The sequence below is a fragment of the Phaseolus vulgaris genome, chromosome 4 (genome assembly GCF_051622355.1).
Source record: "Phaseolus vulgaris cultivar YP4 chromosome 4, ASM5162235v1, whole genome shotgun sequence".
Classification (NCBI taxonomy): domain Eukaryota; kingdom Viridiplantae; phylum Streptophyta; class Magnoliopsida; order Fabales; family Fabaceae; genus Phaseolus; species Phaseolus vulgaris.
Genome location: NC_143501.1, coordinates 19,846,640 through 19,854,099, shown reverse-complemented (window position 1 = coordinate 19,854,099; position 7,460 = coordinate 19,846,640).

Here is a 7,460-nt window from a genome sequence, read left to right as displayed (position 1 = left end):
CCAATCCACCCAACTTGGCTAAGCCAAATCCCAACCAAGATCAATTCCTTTTGCAACCAAACTTTTGACACCTCATTTTGGATGCATTTGTGAGCATTCCCCACCAAGATTTCTCAAAAACCATGACTTCACTTTTTCACAAATTTTGCTACCAAGGCACAAAAACCCAATCCACCCATCTTTGCTAAGCTAAAACCCAACCAAGATCAATTCCTTTTGCAACCAAACTTTTCACAGCTCATTTTGGATACATTTGTGACAATTCTCCACCAAGATTGCTAACAAACAATGACTTCACTTTTTAACCAATTTTGCTACCAAGGCACAAAAACCCAATCCACCCAACTTGGCTAAGCCAAATCCCAACCAAGATCAATTCCTTTTGCAACCAAACTTTTGACACCTCATTTTGGATGCATTTGTGAGCATTCCCCACAAAGATTTCTCAAAAACCATGACTTCACTTTTTCAGAAATTTTGCTACCAAGGCACAAAAACCCAATCCACCGATCTTTGCTAAGCTAAAACCCAACCAAGATCAATTCCTTTTGCAACCAAACTTTTGACACCTCATTTTGGATGCATTTGTGTCAATTCCCCTCCAAGATTGCTCCAAAACCACAACTTCACTTTTTCACCAATTTCGGTACTAAGGCACAAAAACTAGTCCAAGCGACCAAACTTGGCTAAGCCAAAACCCAACCAACATTAATTCCTTTTGCAACCAAACTTTTCACACCACATTTTCAAAATGTTTGTAACACTTCCCCACCAAGTTTGTTCAAAAACCATGACTTCATTTTTTCACCAATTTTGCTTCCAAGGCACAAAAACTAATCCAAGCGACCAAACGTGGCTAAGTCAAAACCCAACCAAGATCAATTCCATTAGCAACCAAACTTTTGACACCCCATTTTGGATGCAGTTGTGACAATTCTCCAGCAAGATTGCTCCAAAACCACGACTTCACTTTTTCACCAATTTTGCTACCAAGGCATAAAAATTAGCCAAGCGACCAAACTTGGTTAAGCCAAAACCCAACCAAGATCAATTCCTTTTGCAACCAAACTTTTCACAGCTCATTTTGGATACATTTGTGACAATACCCCACCAAGATTGCTAAAAAACCCATAACTTCACTTTTCCACCAATTTTGCTACCATGGCACAAAAAGCCAATCCACCCAACTTGGCTAAGCTAAATCCCAACCAAGATCAATTCCTTTTGCAACCAAACTTTTGACACCTCATTTTGGATGCATTTGTGAGCATTCCCCACCAAGATTTCTCAAAAACCATGACTTCACTTTTTCACAAATTTTGCTACCAAGGCACAAAAACCCAATCCACCCATCTTTGCTAAGCTAAAACCCAACCAAGATCAATTCCTTTTGCAACCAAACTTTTCACAGCTCATTTTGGATACATTTGTGACAATTCTCCACCAAGATTGCTAACAAACAATGACTTCACTTTTTAACCAATTTTGCTACCAAGGCACAAAAACCCAATCCACCCAACTTGGCTAAGCCAAATCCCAACCAAGATCAATTCCTTTTGCAACCAAACTTTTGACACCTCATTTTGGATGCATTTGTGAGCATTCCCCACAAAGATTTCTCAAAAACCATGACTTCACTTCTTCACAAATTTTGCTACCAAGGCACAAAAACCCAATCCACCGATCTTTGCTAAGCTAAAACCCAACCAAGATCAATTCCTTTTGCAACCAAACTTTTGACACCTCATTTTGGATGCATTTGTGACAATTCCCCTCCAAGATTGCTCCAAAACCACAACTTCACTTTTTCACCAATTTCGGTACCAAGGCACAAAAACTAGTCCAAGGGACCAAACTTGGCTAAGCCAAAACCCAACCAACATTAATTCCTTTTGCAACCAAACTTTTCACACCACATTTTCAAAATATTTGTAACACTTCCCCACCAAGTTTGTTCAAAAACCATGACTTCATTTTTTCACCAATTTTGCTTCCAAGGCACAAAAACTAATCCAAGCGACCAAACGTGGCTAAGTCAAAACCCAACCAAGATCAATTCCATTAGCAACCAAACTTTTGACACCCCATTTTGGATGCAGTTGTGACAATTCTCCAGCAAGATTGCTCCAAAACCACGACTTCACTTTTTCACCAATTTTGCTACCAAGGCATAAAAATTAGCCAAGCGACCAAACTTGGCTAAGCCAAAACCCAACCAAGATCAATTCCTTTTGCAACCAAACTTTTCACAGCTCATTTTGGATACATTTGTGACAATACCCCACCAAGATTGCTCAAAAACCCATAACTTCACTTTTCCACCAATTTTGCTACCATGGCACAAAAAGCCAATCCACCCAACTTGGCTAAGCCAAATCCCAACCAAGATCAATTCCTTTTGCAACCAAACTTTTGACACCTCATTTTGGATGCATTTGTGAGCATTCCCCACCAAGATTTCTCAAAAACCATGACTTCACTTTTTCACAAATTTTGCTACCAAGGCACAAAAACCCAATCCACCCATCTTTGCTAAGCTAAAACCCAACCAAGATCAATTCCTTTTGCAACCAAACTTTTCACAGCTCATTTTGGATACATTTGTGACAATTCTCCACCAAGATTGCTAACAAACAATGACTTCACTTTTTAACCAATTTTGCTACCAAGGCACAAAAACCCAATCCACCCAACTTGGCTAAGCCAAATCCCAACCAAGATCAATTCCTTTTGCAACCAAACTTTTGACACCTCATTTTGGATGCATTTGTGAGCATTCCCCACAAAGATTTCTCAAAAACCATGACTTCACTTCTTCACAAATTTTGCTACCAAGGCACAAAAACCCAATCCACCGATCTTTGCTAAGCTAAAACCCAACCAAGATCAATTCCTTTTGCAACCAAACTTTTGACACCTCATTTTGGATGCATTTGTGACAATTCCCCTCCAAGATTGCTCCAAAACCACAACTTCACTTTTTCACCAATTTCGGTACCAAGGCACAAAAACTAGTCCAAGGGACCAAACTTGGCTAAGCCAAAACCCAACCAACATTAATTCCTTTTGCAACCAAACTTTTCACACCACATTTTCAAAATATTTGTAACACTTCCCCACCAAGTTTGTTCAAAAACCATGACTTCATTTTTTCACCAATTTTGCTTCCAAGGCACAAAAACTAATCCAAGCGACCAAACGTGGCTAAGTCAAAACCCAACCAAGATCAATTCCATTAGCAACCAAACTTTTGACACCCCATTTTGGATGCAGTTGTGACAATTCTCCAGCAAGATTGCTCCAAAACCACGACTTCACTTTTTCACCAATTTTGCTACCAAGGCATAAAAATTAGCCAAGCGACCAAACTTGGCTAAGCCAAAACCCAACCAAGATCAATTCCTTTTGCAACCAAACTTTTCACAGCTCATTTTGGATACATTTGTGACAATACCCCACCAAGATTGCTCAAAAACCCATAACTTCACTTTTCCACCAATTTTGCTACCATGGCACAAAAAGCCAATCCACCCAACTTGGCTAAGCCAAATCCCAACCAAGATCAATTCCTTTTGCAACCAAACTTTTGACACCTCATTTTGGATGCATTTGTGAGCATTCCCCACCAAGATTTCTCAAAAACCATGACTTCACTTTTTCACAAATTTTGCTACCAAGGCACAAAAACCCAATCCACCCATCTTTGCTAAGCTAAAACCCAACCAAGATCAATTCCTTTTGCAACCAAACTTTTCACAGCTCATTTTGGATACATTTGTGACAATTCTCCACCAAGATTGCTAACAAACAATGACTTCACTTTTTAACCAATTTTGCTACCAAGGCACAAAAACCCAATCCACCCAACTTGGCTAAGCCAAATCCCAACCAAGATCAATTCCTTTTGCAACCAAACTTTTGACACCTCATTTTGGATGCATTTGTGAGCATTCCCCACAAAGATTTCTCAAAAACCATGACTTCACTTCTTCACAAATTTTGCTACCAAGGCACAAAAACCCAATCCACCGATCTTTGCTAAGCTAAAACCCAACCAAGATCAATTCCTTTTGCAACCAAACTTTTGACACCTCATTTTGGATGCATTTGTGACAATTCCCCTCCAAGATTGCTCCAAAACCACAACTTCACTTTTTCACCAATTTCGGTACCAAGGCACAAAAACTAGTCCAAGGGACCAAACTTGGCTAAGCCAAAACCCAACCAACATTAATTCCTTTTGCAACCAAACTTTTCACACCACATTTTCAAAATATTTGTAACACTTCCCCACCAAGTTTGTTCAAAAACCATGACTTCATTTTTTCACCAATTTTGCTTCCAAGGCACAAAAACTAATCCAAGCGACCAAACGTGGCTAAGTCAAAACCCAACCAAGATCAATTCCATTAGCAACCAAACTTTTGACACCCCATTTTGGATGCAGTTGTGACAATTCTCCAGCAAGATTGCTCCAAAACCACGACTTCACTTTTTCACCAATTTTGCTACCAAGGCATAAAAATTAGCCAAGCGACCAAACTTGGCTAAGCCAAAACCCAACCAAGATCAATTCCTTTTGCAACCAAACTTTTCACAGCTCATTTTGGATACATTTGTGACAATACCCCACCAAGATTGCTCAAAAACCCATAACTTCACTTTTCCACCAATTTTGCTACCATGGCACAAAAAGCCAATCCACCCAACTTGGCTAAGCCAAATCCCAACCAAGATCAATTCCTTTTGCAACCAAACTTTTGACACCTCATTTTGGATGCATTTGTGAGCATTCCCCACCAAGATTTCTCAAAAACCATGACTTCACTTTTTCACAAATTTTGCTACCAAGGCACAAAAACCCAATCCACCCATCTTTGCTAAGCTAAAACCCAACCAAGATCAATTCCTTTTGCAACCAAACTTTTCACAGCTCATTTTGGATACATTTGTGACAATTCTCCACCAAGATTGCTAACAAACAATGACTTCACTTTTTAACCAATTTTGCTACCAAGGCACAAAAACCCAATCCACCCAACTTGGCTAAGCCAAATCCCAACCAAGATCAATTCCTTTTGCAACCAAACTTTTGACACCTCATTTTGGATGCATTTGTGAGCATTCCCCACAAAGATTTCTCAAAAACCATGACTTCACTTCTTCACAAATTTTGCTACCAAGGCACAAAAACCCAATCCACCGATCTTTGCTAAGCTAAAACCCAACCAAGATCAATTCCTTTTGCAACCAAACTTTTGACACCTCATTTTGGATGCATTTGTGACAATTCCCCTCCAAGATTGCTCCAAAACCACAACTTCACTTTTTCACCAATTTCGGTACCAAGGCACAAAAACTAGTCCAAGGGACCAAACTTGGCTAAGCCAAAACCCAACCAACATTAATTCCTTTTGCAACCAAACTTTTCACACCACATTTTCAAAATATTTGTAACACTTCCCCACCAAGTTTGTTCAAAAACCATGACTTCATTTTTTCACCAATTTTGCTTCCAAGGCACAAAAACTAATCCAAGCGACCAAACGTGGCTAAGTCAAAACCCAACCAAGATCAATTCCATTAGCAACCAAACTTTTGACACCCCATTTTGGATGCAGTTGTGACAATTCTCCAGCAAGATTGCTCCAAAACCACGACTTCACTTTTTCACCAATTTTGCTACCAAGGCATAAAAATTAGCCAAGCGACCAAACTTGGCTAAGCCAAAACCCAACCAAGATCAATTCCTTTTGCAACCAAACTTTTCACAGCTCATTTTGGATACATTTGTGACAATACCCCACCAAGATTGCTCAAAAACCCATAACTTCACTTTTCCACCAATTTTGCTACCATGGCACAAAAAGCCAATCCACCCAACTTGGCTAAGCCAAATCCCAACCAAGATCAATTCCTTTTGCAACCAAACTTTTGACACCTCATTTTGGATGCATTTGTGAGCATTCCCCACCAAGATTTCTCAAAAACCATGACTTCACTTTTTCACAAATTTTGCTACCAAGGCACAAAAACCCAATCCACCCATCTTTGCTAAGCTAAAACCCAACCAAGATCAATTGCTTTTGCAACCAAACTTTTCACAGCTCATTTTGGATACATTTGTGACAATTCTCCACCAAGATTGCTAACAAACAATGACTTCACTTTTTAACCAATTTTTGCTACCAAGGCACAAAAACCCAATCCACCCAACTTGGCTAAGCCAAATCCCAACCAAGATCAATTCCTTTTGCAACCAAACTTTTGACACCTCATTTTGGATGCATTTGTGAGCATTCCCCACAAAGATTTCTCAAAAACCATGACTTCACTTCTTCACAAATTTTGCTACCAAGGCACAAAAACCCAATCCACCGATCTTTGCTAAGCTAAAACCCAACCAAGATCAATTCCTTTTGCAACCAAACTTTTGACACCTCATTTTGGATGCATTTGTGACAATTCCCCTCCAAGATTGCTCCAAAACCACAACTTCACTTTTTCACCAATTTCGGTACCAAGGCACAAAAACTAGTCCAAGGGACCAAACTTGGCTAAGCCAAAACCCAACCAACATTAATTCCTTTTGCAACCAAACTTTTCACACCACATTTTCAAAATATTTGTAACACTTCCCCGCCAAGTTTGTTCAAAAACCATGACTTCATTTTTTCACCAATTTTGCTTCCAAGGCACAAAAACTAATCCAAGCGACCAAACGTGGCTAAGTCAAAACCCAACCAAGATCAATTCCATTAGCAACCAAACTTTTGACACCCCATTTTGGATGCAGTTGTGACAATTCTCCAGCAAGATTGCTCCAAAACCACGACTTCACTTTTTCACCAATTTTGCTACCAAGGCATAAAAATTAGCCAAGCGACCAAACTTGGCTAAGCCAAAACCCAACCAAGATCAATTCCTTTTGCAACCAAACTTTTCACAGCTCATTTTGGATACATTTGTGACAATACCCCACCAAGATTGCTCAAAAACCCATAACTTCACTTTTCCACCAATTTTGCTACCATGGCACAAAAAGCCAATCCACCCAACTTGGCTAAGCCAAATCCCAACCAAGATCAATTCCTTTTGCAACCAAACTTTTGACACCTCATTTTGGATGCATTTGTGAGCATTCCCCACCAAGATTTCTCAAAAACCATGACTTCACTTTTTCACAAATTTTGCTACCAAGGCACAAAAACCCAATCCACCCATCTTTGCTAAGCTAAAACCCAACCAAGATCAATTCCTTTTGCAACCAAACTTTTCACAGCTCATTTTGGATACATTTGTGACAATTCTCCACCAAGATTGCTAACAAACAATGACTTCACTTTTTAACCAATTTTGCTACCAAGGCACAAAAACCCAATCCACCCAACTTGGCTAAGCCAAATCCCAACCAAGATCAATTCCTTTTGCAACCAAACTTTTGACACCTCATTTTGGAT